This window comes from Polypterus senegalus, chromosome 12, assembly GCF_016835505.1.
Source record: "Polypterus senegalus isolate Bchr_013 chromosome 12, ASM1683550v1, whole genome shotgun sequence".
NCBI classification, from domain to species: domain Eukaryota; kingdom Metazoa; phylum Chordata; class Cladistia; order Polypteriformes; family Polypteridae; genus Polypterus; species Polypterus senegalus.
The window spans coordinates 113,080,188-113,095,086 of NC_053165.1; the positions used below are offsets into that span (position 1 = coordinate 113,080,188).

At 38.0% G+C, this 14,899-nt stretch overlaps 1 long non-coding RNA gene across 1 annotated transcript; it reads left to right on the forward strand.

Moving 5' to 3' along the window:
• Positions 1 to 21: 21 nt before the first annotated feature.
• Positions 22 to 7,365, forward strand: LOC120541546. Its single transcript, XR_005636028.1, has 3 exons — positions 22 to 965; positions 2,459 to 2,542; positions 6,825 to 7,365. It is a non-coding gene; the product is annotated as an uncharacterized LOC120541546 (long non-coding RNA).
• Positions 7,366 to 14,899: the final 7,534 nt, after the last annotated feature.

Below are 14,899 nucleotides of genomic sequence, written 5' to 3' on the forward strand. Positions count from 1 at the left end.
CATTGGCTCGAAACGGTTCGATTTGGTTACGACCGGCACTACACGTTTGTTAATGTTTACAATTAGGCCATCCTTGATAGCTGTTTATGAATAATTAATGTTATCCAAACATCTGGGCGCAATGGGCAGCTAGGAATAATTGCTGTGGCAAACCGCAAATAGACGGAAACAAAATATAATAAACTTCTCTAAATAAATAGACATGACTCGTTCGGTCACAGATCGGTGAAAAACCTTTAGCAAGGACCGGCTAACAGAAGGGATTCGAGTGGGACCACGCCAATGTTGTTGCCATCACCTGGCTCGTTACGTGTGATCAGGCCATCAGTCTGAGTGACGGGTGATCACTCCAGAGAATCGAACATCCAGAAAGAGCCGCCTGTTTGCTCGATTTTGTTCTCCGGAGAAAGTGATGAATCCCTGCTGCCAGGCTTCGGTGATTACGGACTTATCAATATTGATGTCCTATTTTCCCTTCTTTTTAATGCAGAATACAATTAGGACACTTACGACGGCACAGCGTACAGGAATAAATATGTATGACGAGGGCGGAATTACAAAGTAAAATTACTGGGCAACGAAGAGGAAAGAAGAAATCCGCAACATGACAATTTGAAGCCTTCTGCGTTTTGATCCGCTGCTTGACGATGCTCACGAAAAAGCGCCCGAGACCATAATAACTTTACTCTCAGTTGTGTCAGACCCTGGCAGCCTGCGGAGCCTTGTTTGGTGCGCGCTCTGTGTTGTCCATCTCATTTCGGGCTGTTATTCAGACTAATGACGTGGAATCAGAACTTGTTAATTCACTGGGTTATGCGGCTGTGGATGTTTATTACTGAGGCAGTTTTTTTTTTTTTTACTGCGCAGCCTACATTATATTCTTGACACTATATTGAAATCTTGTTTCTTCCCTATATCGCCGTGTACTGACATGCTGTTAACTTAGCAATATAACGTCAATATCGGTAAGTTAATTGGCCCAGTGTGGGTGTGTCTGTGAGTCCAGTGATTGAGTGGTGCCAATTCCGGGTTGGTTATTGGCTAAATTATGATGCTACCAGGATAGTTTCCAGCATACACAGCAAATAAGCCCCTATATTAAATGTTATTCATGCAGGATTGGACTCTTCAGCCTTGAAATAAGGGGAGAGTCCATTCATTGCATCTGTTGCAGTTCTCAGAGAGCAGAAATAAAGATTGTCCATTGTTCAGAAAAGGGAATAACTTTTACGCTAAGCAAGCTGAGATTTGGCCTTGAACCAGGCACAATTATATTCAGAACATCATTCTGAAAATCTTGATGAAAAGATGGCCCTGATGATTTTCTAGCTCTTTATTAGGCACTCTGGACGATTGGCTAAGGATCTGGAATTAAAGTCTTAAGGCTACAAGTTCAATCCCTGCATCTGACTCATTATAGTACCTTGAGGAAATCAGCTAACTAGCCAATCACATTGTAAAAAATTCAAAGTAAATCACTTCTGGGAAACATTATGTGACGATATTCAATATATGTGACTGGCACTTCCCCATTATGCTTTCTGGGGTCCTTGCAGTTAATGTATGTGTACCGGTGCATACTGGCACTTTGTCCTAATCCTAAACTGTATTTAAGAAAAACATCTGTCCTTTAACTGAGCTTTTGCATTTCTAATGGCAGCATGAATATGTCAGTGCTTTGTTGAACCTCCAAGGGGAACCAACAAGGTGTACTGCCATCTCTTCTTTTTTTTCCCACTTCAGCCAGTACTGCGATTTGCTTATGTTGTGATACCATCATCTAGACACATTTAGACTGTTTTGGCATGTATGGCTGCCAGTGGTTATCATTTCTAACTAACATTCACCCAGTTGGAATTTCTCAAATAGTGACTCTTTCATCGTACACCCTTTTTCTGTTCAGTTCTGTCTGAAGATTACTGAGTGCAATACACTGACCAGCACCAGTCAGCAAATTAGCTCACTGAAATGTATGGTCACCACTTTACCTAACAAGGTATTGAATTGGTAGCGAAAACTTTTGTTCCCAGAGATATTTCAGTTCTTCAGAGGGTGCATGCCAACTTTTGTCTGGGCAGCACCTGCCATGTCCCAATTATGAAAAGTAAACAACTAAATATAATATATAAAAATACAATTTACTGCACATGACTAGCATTCTGAGAATGGGGTAATGTTTACATTTTTTTATTTAGAAAGATTCCATAGTCTCACATCTCACAAATAATCAAGACTTAACTGGAATCTCTAACAATGGATATGGTGGCTTCCTTGTACAGAAAATACATAAGTAAGTTAAAAGAAACAATAATATTCCCGAAAAAAATTGATAAAGTCTAAAAAAAGACACATCTCTAAACTTACTGTAACAGAAAACAACACAGTAAACAAGAGCAAAAATTTATTTTGAAATCAAGAAAATGCCATCCATTTTCTAAACTAGTTTTATCCTTTGCAGGGGTGTGTAGAGCTGGAGACTTCCCTGGCTATTTCAGATATACAACAGGAATCAAACGTGGACAGAATGCCATTCCACCACAGGGTAAGCATCCAGATGCACTAAGGTAACAGAGAGACAGCAACTCACCTAACATCACGGGATGTGTGAGGAAACAACACATCTAGGCACAGAGAGAAAGAGCAAACATGGCACAGATTTTGCACACCCTAAGAAATCGCTAAATTTTCAGTTAGGACAAAGTACAGTATCTATCTATCTATCTCTGATATGTTTAGACCCTCATATTACAATATAAGAACACTCCATCACATCCAGTTAATTTAGAATTACCCGTCTGCTTAAGTTGTGTGTCTTTGGAATGTGAGAGAAACATTTGGAGAAGACCCATTTCAACACACAGAGAGCACAGTGACCAGGCTGGGATTTTAACATAATGGTGTGACAGTAGTGCTAATGATGGTGCCATGCTGGTCATTATGATTTACTTCTTGGTTAAATCACAGGTTTGAAGCAGTTAGTGAAGAATTAGGAAATGCAGGTAGAATTAATGCCATATAGGGCATAGGAGCTTGTAGTGCCACGCTGGGAGTATGCATAAATGTATAGCATCAAGAGGCTGCATACAGACATCCAAGGAACTGAACCCAGAAACCAGAGATGGGGGGCATCAGCTCTAATCACTGTGCCAGCATGATACACAACCTACAAAACTTAACATGTTGAAAAGAAAATAATGAAGTTAGCAAATGGATATTGGAGGCTAATCCCATTTTCTTAATAAAATTCCATCATGAGTGCTAAAGCATTACACAAGACACTGATTGGTTGACAGTTACTAACATCAAAATAAACACATTGTAGAAAACAAGAAGTAATTACATATGAAGATAATAGACCTGGAAAAAAAATCAAATAATTACCCTACTTGCTCTAACATAGTCAACTGCAAAGCAACTTAACATCCACAATATTTTGGTGTACAGAACACCAGCATGATCGATACTCTTGGTGACACTGTTATTGATATTGTCACATGCGTACGCATTGGGAACAGTTTAAAGGCTCAGATAATGGTAATTTCCTGCTGGAACACAAGAAGGCAGTATTGACAACCACTTTATATCTTCCTCCCTCAACAAACCAGCAGATTGACAGCTTGAACACCCATGAAGGCACTTCCGGTGTCCACCTCCCTGGACCCGCCTCTTCCTGCTGCCGGAAGTCCTTATCAATGGGAGTTCTGCCATCTTGAGTTGTCTGTTCGGAGACTCATGTCTGCAACAATGTTTTTCTAGTCTTTTAATGCTTTTATAACTCACGTTTTCTTTGAATTACAGTATATGGGTGCTCTTTCTTACAATATATATGTGGGTATCAAAATAAAGTTGGATGTAGGGCATTGTTGGTCAAAGAAAAACACATTTAGAATATTATCAGGGACCAGGGGCCTCATGTATAAACGGTATGTACGCACAAAAATGTTACGTACGAACGTTTCCACGTTCAAATCCCGATGTATAAAACCTAAACTTGGCGTAAAGCCATGCACATTTTCACGGTAGCTCAAAACCTGGCGTATGCAAGTTCTCCGCTCGGTTTTGCAAACTGGCGGCACCCAGTGTCAAAGTAGTGCTACTGTTCCAGCGTGGTTTCCTTTTCTTTTTTAGATCCACATCCCTGACGCGTCTTTATAAATACACTGAATTTAACCGCATACTATTTATTAGTTTAATGCATCTGATTGTAATTAACCTGTAACAATATTATGGTCCACTGAATGGTGAAACTATTCTAAATACCATAGCTGCTTTAGTGTTGTTACTCTCACTGCACCTTTTTCTTCTGCTTCTTTCAGCTGCTCCTGTTAAGGGTTGCCACAGCGGATCATCCTTTTCCATATTACTCTCATTGCACCACTTGGAGTATTTGTATCACTGTATCAGAGTGGGGAATCACAGCAGCAGCTGACTGAAAAGTGAATTATTTGTATATAGCATCTAGCACACGCTGCCTCAGCCATGCTGTCTATTGAACTACTGTCATACGGCAAATGCTTCAGAGCCTTTCCTCGCGGTTCAGAAAGAGTTTCATCCCAAGAACTAATAACACACTCAATTAGTACATCAGTTGCTCCTTGTAGAACGCTTTCTACTTATAAGTATAATTACCTCACTATAAACTTGTGATAGTTATAATATTGCACAACCTGAGCCACTTTATAAAGTGCGTATTTACATATGATGACAATATCATTTTTAAGATGAAATGCAGCAAATTATGTTTATTATATTATACAGATAAAACTTTATAACTTAATGTAAATAGACTACAGTATATTGTTAATAATTAAACATATGAGGCCACGGTGCCGCAGCGCTAGTGAGGAGCTGGCTCTCCGTTCATGGATTGTTCCTGCCTCGCGTTGTATTCTTGCTGGGTCTGGCGCGACAAGGGAAGGATAGATGGATGGAATAATTAAACATGTACTATGAAGATATTTCAAATTCTTTAAAAGTTTTGAAGAATTGGCGTTCTAAGCTTACAGATGGCTTAGCGTCTGTTACAGAACTGATTGTGTGGCGATTGGATACTTGGAGAAAGAAAAGGAAGGACAGGAATTGGAGGTTAGTATGTTTGAAAGAGACAGTACTGCAGCAATAAATTATTTCATCGAAGGTCGCACACAGCGCAGCGAGTATCTTGCGTGAAGCATGAACAATCACTGCGACGCCATGTTCCCATGTTTAATAACATGCTTTAACTCCTATCATCATGAAAATTATATCAAGTATACATCTGAGTATTTTAATTATTCAGAGATCTGTAATATAACAAATGTAATTGATTCTGTGTTCTGTCAGAGGAAGAGAAAGCCCGTTTAAGAAGCACATAGTGATTCACACACATTGAGCACACAGAAGATCAAATGCAAAAGAAAGCATTTAACGTGCTACTTTAGTTACGATGGGATTTGAGAAACTAGTAGATTAAACGATTTTATGATGAAGTTTATGATGTTCTACTTTAATGACAAAATAAACTATGTGATTAAAGTGGAAATTTCGAGATTAAAGTTGACATTTTGTGATTTTTTTTCCCTACTGTGTGCCTATTTTTTTTTTTTCTCTGTACCTTAATAAGCTTTCATGTGACACTCAGACGGTGGACTACGACTCGCCTTTTCATGGCGACTTTGATGTCTGACAACTTTTTTATTTTGGGCACTGTGCGACTTTGTGAACTTGAGCTTTCGAGTTTCTCCGACACTCTATGTCACTCGATCAACTTTCTTTTGTTGTTTATACCACTGTTTAAACAAACAAGTAGTACGTTTTTTTCCTTTCTCCACTTGGTATTCGCTGAAATTCTTAAATTTTCTCTGTGCTTTTGCCATTGCCTTTTCACAGAATGCTGAGCTTAAAGGCTATTTATATTGATTTGCATATTCAAAGAGGCATAATTCTGGGAGGAGATGGGGCAGGACAGCAGACACATGCACGTGTGTTACTTTTCACGCTGACCGGGATTTATGTAGTGAAAGAACATGGAAGTTGGCGTTCGCACAGGTTTATGCATTTGGATTTTTTTGTGCGTACGTACATTTCCGCTTTTGTCCGTACACCATGTTATAGTGTGAATTCTCCGCATGGCGTTATGCATGAGGCCCCAGAAGACAGTATGCATGGCTATCATATTTTCCACCTGGTGACCAACCTACTATCAGTTTCACCCAACCAAGTATTGTATTTCTCACTTTTCTGTACTCTATTAACTAATTGATTTGTTTCCACAAGTTTGCTGATTTTTAGGTATACAATCATGGTAGATTGCCACATAGAATTGTGTTCTAACGTGTTGTGTTTTTTTTTAATTTTAAAAATGTGTTGTCTGTTCATGCAGCTTACAATAGGACTAATGGATACACAGGTCTAGAGGTAAATGACAAAGCCACAAAACTAATCAAATATGTCCACTAGGAAGTAGCAGAGGTTTTAGTTTAGGAAAATATGCCTTTCATGTTTATGAGGCATACTTTTTATAATGAAAGGAATCTAGCAATAAATATTTTATCACAGATTATTGGAATTATTTTCTTTATGTATGAACATTTTTCCTTTTCACTTGTCTGCTCACAGCTGTCATCATGGGTGGACTTATGACAACCCAACAAACTCCCAGTACCAAGTATATTCTGCTTATTATTCTACATTTGTCTCTACAATTCTATTCTTTCAACAGTTATGTTCTGCCATGGCTTGTAATAACAGACAGATGTGCTCTCACCTCATGTGATTATTTTTTCCTAAATGGAGCTTACTTTTTGCTTATTGCATTCTGTGTTTTTGTTTTACTTTTCCTACAGAGCAAGATTCACACTGAGTAGCAGCATGGTGAAAAGGGCATCCGTAAATACATGGGGAGAACATACAAAACTCATGCAGACTGCTGTGAGACAAGAATGACAGTTGTCATTGCTACTTGCAGTAGCCGGTATAAAAGGAGCTCCATGTGTGGCGACGGCAGCGCTGACAACCAAGCCTGGGGGCACAGACTGCGGACACAGCATTTGCTGAGCCCTTAAGCTGACACCTGTATCTTGCATAACAGATTACTAGTACAGTTTGCATGTTTGGTAGAAAAATGCTAACTGAGATTGTGCTTCTGATGCATACCTGTTGCTGGAAAGACTGGCATAGGGGTTGCCTCTGACCCTCGGTGAGTGAAGCAGGAGCGTGTGTTGCTGCATGGTAAACGCGGCCAATAAAATAAGCTTTATGGTTACAGAATATAAACAATTTTAAGTGTGCCTTTCTCAGTTATTATTGCCTAGATGTTTATATTATAGAGGAATCAATTCACTTTTGGGCATATTTTACTTTTCTCAGTTACTTCAGGTTCACATTCAAAACTCTAACACATTCATTTTGAAGTATAACATTTTTGTACAAGTACTCTTGTTCTTATTTCTGAATATAATTTCCTCAAGTTTGTGTGGTATATACTGTAAGTAAGACTTTTTGGTTTGTAATTACTGTTTTGTCTGTATTCTTGTGGACTGGATTCACATTTGTAACCTTCCTGTCTTCAGTACTTTTCCAGTTTGCACTGTCTGTGGAATGTTGTGTAATAAACATTAATAAATAAATATCTTTCTTTTCTCTTAACACTACTGGCATAATAACATCAGGTCTGGGATTTTTATTAGTCTCTTCACATTGAGAGTCTAAAGCACATCTGATTCTTCTATTTTAAAACATGTAAACCTGAAGCTTTTTTAATTCTGTATGGCTGACATGTTTGTCAGTGCTGTTCAATCAGGGCTTGAATATGGTGGAAATCAAAGACACCATCTAATGCAGAAAACCAGAAATCTGTGATAGATTGGAGTATTTGGAATACAGGCAAAACCAACCAGTTAGCTAGCAGAAAAATGAAATATGTAGCTGGAAAAAGTGGAGTAATATGTTTATCCCAATGGATACAAAGTAATGCAAGTGTGCTGCATTTAAATACAGTGTTGGATCCAATTTTTTTGGGTTATCCACCTATTAATTATGGGAGGCCATTGCCTTTCCTGGAAACTATTTCAGTTGTTGAAAATTTATATTGGCTCGGAGATAGAGAAGCAATGTCAAAAGGGTAGCTAAAGAAGAAGTACAGATGTTTAAAGCTTATCTTTCACCAAACCCAAAATGATTATCAAAAGACAGCAAATAAAAAATCATTGCAATAGTTTTGTTATACAAAGGATCTCTAAAAACACAATAACAGACTTTATAAGTGAAATCCGCATTCTTGAACAATGTGTTGTTCACAGTGGTAGCCTTTATATGGTCATGCAGATGAAATCATCACGTGACTACACCCAATAGTAACAGGTCAGTATGTTATAGCAGTGTTTCTGCAAAGTGGTAGTGACCATTATATAAAAAAATGATGTTGTGGCAATGTTGAATCAAATGTAAACTCTTCAAAACAACATTAAAACAATAATTTCATAAGGTCCAATGGCATTCAACACATCAGTGAAAGTTAAACAGAGTTCTGAGAAAAATATATTCAGCTCAGAAAAAAAAATATTAATTAAATATTACAGGTATTTGGCAGGAATCAGTCATTGGCTAAGTGAGGTGTTATTCCGTTGCAGGGCCAACTCACACACAAACCCACTCAGCATATATTTAAGATCACAAACTAACCAAGCATTCATGACAGTATTTGGGAGGAAAGCTGTTAATGCACAGAGAAAATCCACAAAGACTTGGAGAAAACATGTATGTCCACATCATTAGCAACTAGGCATGAGATATGAACCTGAGATACAGCAGTGTGAAGGAGCGGTAGTAACCACTTCACCACCAAGGCATACAAACATTGTTCCATGTTCTGCCAGGCATAAAACTAGGCAGAAGCAGAAAGGAAACATGAACCAGGAAAATGATAAATACAAGTAAGGGTTGGTACTAAAATTAATAATACCAAATAGAACAAATCTAACCAACAGGTTAGTTGATAAAACCAACTAACAGAATCTTGGAGCCGGTGAGATCTGAGATGCAAGCTTTTATAGAGTTGCACTAATGATGCCACATGAGACAACGCCCCCCACCAGTTGGCAACTGAATCACAGCAATAAAACCACAAAATGGAGTTAAAAGCAATAGGAAGGTACATTATGACTTGATACATTTTTATAACCCTTAAAATAAATTTAAATGAAAAAATAATTAAGTAAATGACTTTTGCACACACAAAACAAAGGAAAGAAAAAACAAAAAAGGCATTTGAAAAATGGCAGACAAACATATTAAAAGTCATAAAATCATAAAGCCACCCTAGCTTCACATTTTTTTTCTATGCAACACATTGCAAAATTCCAAGCGAATGATCACATGCCTGTAAAAGTCAACACTTGTTTCTGTTAAACTTTAAAAAATGCAATTCTCATATCACTTTGTTAAAAATTTGAATGTACCATGGTTTGACGTTTTAATTGACTTCAGATAAAATGTCAACAATTGTATCTTTTGAAATTTTATTTTTTGCTTTTATATTGCTTGCAGCAGACATTATCCTAAAATACTGAAATTTTAAAGATTTAAGGTTTGATAACATTTTGTAAATTTAAATCATTAAATGTTGCTGGTTTCTGAATTTAATTTTTTGGAAGTTTTTACAATTGAATGATGAGAGACATTTTAAGCATTTTCTTTAATGTAGTTCATAGCAGGATCTAAACATGTTCCTAATTATTCAAAATAGATTCTGGTAGAGATTGAAAGTCAGACTAAGACATTTTATAAAATGTATCTGTCTACAGCAGGCATGTCAAACTCACTACCATTGGTGGGCCGCTTCGACTGCCATACGATGCGTCAGTGGGCCGCACTGTAACAAATACTATTATACTATTATACAAAGTTGCTGTAGCTTTCTTTCCAATATTGAAAACTTTAAAAAATGTATTACTTAAAGTTTAAAGAAAAGCAATTTATTTCCATTTAATCTCTGTAGAACAGAGTACAATTAGAGTCTTAGCCTCTTAGCTAGGTCCTTATATTATTATATTATATTCATTATATTATATTCATTGCTTATATAGGAGTCTTACAGTGTGAGATTTATTTCTTTTGTCCCAAAACTTGGTATCTCTTGTTAGTAACTAGTTCAATATCAGGCTTGAAATCTTGTGCAGCTGCAACTTTAATGAGGGATAAAAGGTGCTCGGCAGTAAGTCTTGAGTGATGTGGGGTTTTGGTAGCTTTCATTAACGAAAACAACTGCTCACAAAGGTAAGTGCTTCCAAACATAGACAATACTCTCGTTGCCAACTTATGGATCTGCACATACGAGGGTGGCAGGTAAGCATACAAGCCTGGCACACCAACTTCGTTGTATTTTGCCATCAGAATAGAATCTGACTGCACTTCAATAAATTCCATTGGTATATTCTCAGGCGCACTCAACGTTGTAAGAGTATGGTGAAGTAAACAGCACAAAGTCCTCTTCGTGTGAACTGAAATCGTGAAAAAGCTCACTGAATTCATTGCTAAGTAATACAAGTTGGAAAACTAATCCTCCAAAAATCAAATTTTACTTTACTAAGTTTACTTCCAAGTTTATATTGTAAAATAAGCCGATATGCAAAAAGCCACCTGACCTACACTAATTATACAAACTCAAAATCACAAAAATCTGTTAATAAACAATTCACCAACTTCTCGCGTCCACTTCAGATCTTCAGCTGTAGTCTGCGCTAACTGTTCGTTACAATACTAGCATAAAATTACATAAAACTGGAGCAAAAAAACTTGAAAATATGCAAGCTATTACTACTCGTGATGGTCAGTTTTGCCCAGTGGCCAGTCGCAGCAGCCCAGCCTGTAGTGTAGCCCAGTGGTCCGCAACCTCTTTGACAACTAGAAGCAAATATTTCCAGCGACGGTGGGTTGTTGGAGGTTGGAGTTTGTGGGGCAGTTTTATACACAATTTACATTACATTTCTATTATTATTAAGTTATAATTTAGTAATAGAAATTACACAGCTTATCATAATGCAAAATCAGTGAGAGCCCTGAGCTTGTATTCCTACAACCAGAAAATCCCATCTGGGAACGATGGAAGACAGTGACACTCGAAGTGTGTTGCTTATGTTCAGTCTACTCCGTAATCTCGTTTTGGCTGCTGTCACTGCAGAAAACGTGCATCACAAAGATAGGATGTTGGAAATGGAAGCAGCTTCAATAACGTCTTTTAATAGAGTTATTTTAAACTTCTCCTGTCTACAAGTTATGCTGACGAGAATTTTTCTCAGCATTTCCTTGCAATGATACATTTTCAGGGTGCGAATGATGCTCAGATCCAATGGCTGAAGCACTGCCGTGCAATTGGGTGGGAGGAATTCAACGTGAATATTATCAAAGCATGTTTTGGTCAGCACAGTTATGAATCAGATGCCAAATCATCCTTTTCTTCTTCATATTGTGAGGTTTCTGAACTCTTTTGGGATCTGGGATCCCCCCCACCTAACGGGAGCGTCACGCCAAAGTGCGTCCTGAAACGCTATTGCCGCGTGTGAGATTGTCTGTCCGGGTCCCAAGAGAGTTTAAAAACCTCATATATTCTTGAATGAGTGCCGCATTAATATGAATGTTTCTTGAACAAGCATCACTGCAACCACATAAAAACTACTTTCTCGGCGTCTTCAAATGCAGCAATTCGCATATGTTTGCAACCCGAGATTTTTCTTCTTTTTTGCATATAACAAGTATGCCATTTCTATAGAAGGGTGATAATGAGTTAAATTCTAATGGATGTTTTTCAAATGTTGACGAGCAATAAGGAAAAGGTATCACTTATAACCAAAAACCATCTGTTTCTGTTTGGGGATCGTTGTGCAAATGTCCACAACTGAGCTGCGACCACAGAACTAACTGCTCTGTGGATGATTCATTCAAGCATTTCAAGGTCACTTCGTTGTAATGAAAGTATCTGCTGCTGAATGTACTTTGTAGCAACGAGATTTCTGTGGACTCGTGTCATATGGGGTAACTTTCAGAAACATAAAAATACTTTGTTGTAATACTGTCTCACTGCGGTCTCTCCTCTTTCTCAAGGCCCCGCCCGCCTAGCATTCTGAAAAGTGTCCTCAGTGAAGGAGGCAGCCTTTTTGCTGTGGCCCTTCACTGAGTGAGTCTCCGTGGATGGCAATTCTCTTGTGGCTTGGTAGTGGGCCGAGACCGCAGCCTAGCACTTCAGTTGCCACTTCGCGGCTGCAACTATACTAGCAGATGACGTTTCCGGTGCCATGGAAAAACGTGCTTTTGTCAGAAGGCAGAAGTAAGAAAAGTCAATAAGTAATGCCGAAGATGCAGAATGATTCAATCACAAACGATAGTAATCATTTTGTACAATTTTAGTGCTAACTAGGATCTTTCATGCGGGCCGCACAGATTTCTGTTGCGGGCCACGTGTTTGACATGCCTGCTCTACAGCATTTTCACTATTCCAGAACCTTACTGTTGTACATAACATTTAGTGAAGCTGTCATTCAGCTTTGTGACTCGTACAATCTGGAACACTGTCTGTAATAAGACATTGCCCTATCCAAAGCTCATGCTGTGAGATGGTAGCTACAGGAATTGAACTTCGGCCTTTCTGATTGCAGAACAGATTAGTTAAAGAGGAATGTTACAGTTTGACTCTAACTGCAAGGGTGCCTCTTTGCATAGCAGCAAGCTCTGCTTCAATGTCACTACATCTGACCTTCTCGCTGCACAGGCTAAAGATGACCTGTCTTCTGTTGCAGTCAAAATTACATTGTGGGTTTTATCCGTTCATACCATTCAAAGTGTATGGTTGCCTCTTTTGATTAAGTGCTCTATTTGCTTAACTATAACATTTGAAGTTGTTCCAATATATACTCAATGAGACAGATGTCAGAATCACTACCTTGAGTTTGTAGAAAGGCATGTGTGCTTCTTTTAATCCAGAAATTTTTATGTAGCTATGCCACCCATGAAGATTCACAGAAAAGAATTTGGATGAAGCATACTCCAACAAAGTCTTTAACAGAGAGTAAGAAAGATGTTGGCAATTAGAATCCTAAGGTTTGGCCTTCCCTGAGGTACATTAAAGTGTAGAATTATGCTCAAGAAATGCCAGTGCATTCTGACCGTCTTACTCAAGCACTCTTTTTAGCAGCATTTGTGCCAATGTATATGTCTTAAAATGTTACACTTAGGCATTCCCATGGGGGAATGTTGGTTGAAATTCTAAAAAAATCCTGTGACAAACAGAATGTAATGACAGGTGCTGAATAGTGTGATCTATGAACTTCTAGTGACAAACAGAGAAGATTTATTAACCTAAAAAAGCTTTGCAGCAGTTACACTATCATTCCTATATTTATATCTGTTCTGCTAATCCCAAATAGAGAAAAGCCTGAAAGATGGGTTGTAAAATAGTCTGCCTCATGACCTCAACTGGATTACTATGCCCAAAGTGGTGTAAGAAATATCATCTATACCAGGGGTCCCCAACTCCAGTCATGGATGACCACAGTGGATTCAGGTTTTCATTCTAACCTTTTTCTTAATCGGTGACCAGTTTTTGTTGCTAATTAACTCCTTTTCCATTCATTTAATTGACTTGTTTTAATAGATTTGTTCCCCTGACTTTCATCGTTCTTCTGAATTGCTTCATTTCTTTCCTTAAATGACACCCAAACAAAAATGAAATGTGAAGTGAGTGAGCCAACAGAAGACCTGCTAAGTCAGGGCCTCAAACTCCAATCAATTTCACTCCAACCAGTTGCTTAATTAGGTACCGTCATTAATTAAACTTGTTCTTTAATTCCATGGCCTGTTGCAGCTCTCATTGTGCAATCGCATACATTTCCAAAATTGTTGATTTTCTCTTTTCTAAGAGTATTTTTAAAATTTTATGTATAACTGACCAGAAGTTAATTAGCAGCAAAAACAGGTCACTGAGTAAGAAAAGGGTTAGAATGAAAACCTGCAGCCACTGTGGTCCTTCAGGACCAGAGTTGGGGACCCTTGATCTGTACAACCTAGAATATGAGGAACATTATGAAAAGGTTATTAATGTGAAGATCACCAGACATGACAGTTCTGCTGGAAGAATGACTGACTAAATCAGGTGGGTGTACCAGTTTTTGGGGAGAAGAGGCTTAGAATTTATGGATTGTGATTTGTAATCAGGAGCAACCTAAACTGCCATGCACAATATTCAACAAAATGTTTGATTTCTTTCATTCTGTTATAATATACTGTAAAGCTCTACAGAACTGTGCTTACATAGCATAATGTACTGATTTCATACCCTCTTATTCTTCAGTGTGAAGCTGTCAATTTTCCTAACTAATTGATTATTGTAATGTGGCAGTTTTTCAGAGGACCATGGAAAACCTTGAAGGCAGAGGGAGAGTGTCCAGGTTGCACACAGACAGATTCTTGACTTGAAATTCAGTCCAGGTTCCTAGACCAAGTGCTAAACACTGAATTACTATGCCACCCGAATATTATACAGTAATGACATACTGTGAATATGCATTTTCTCTTGTTGTAGAAAAAAATCCATCTGCTCGGTCTCCTTTGAATTATAACAATTTCTACAACTCTGTCACATTCCAAACCCAGGAGAAAACCACATTTATGAAATGTCAAAATTCATACAATATTGTTTTATTTATTTAATAAATAGAGGTGTGTGAAGACATCAAAATTTTTTCTTTAACATATTTATCTTGAATTTGGCCATTCATCCAATATTTAACCTGTTTAATCCCTTTCAGGGATATGGGAGGCCAGAACCTATGCTGGTAACATTAGTTCAAAACACAAACCAATCCTGAATTAGTGACTTGCCAAGATTAGTATTAATTCTAAATCTGGTTTAGCAATACAGCATCAGAGC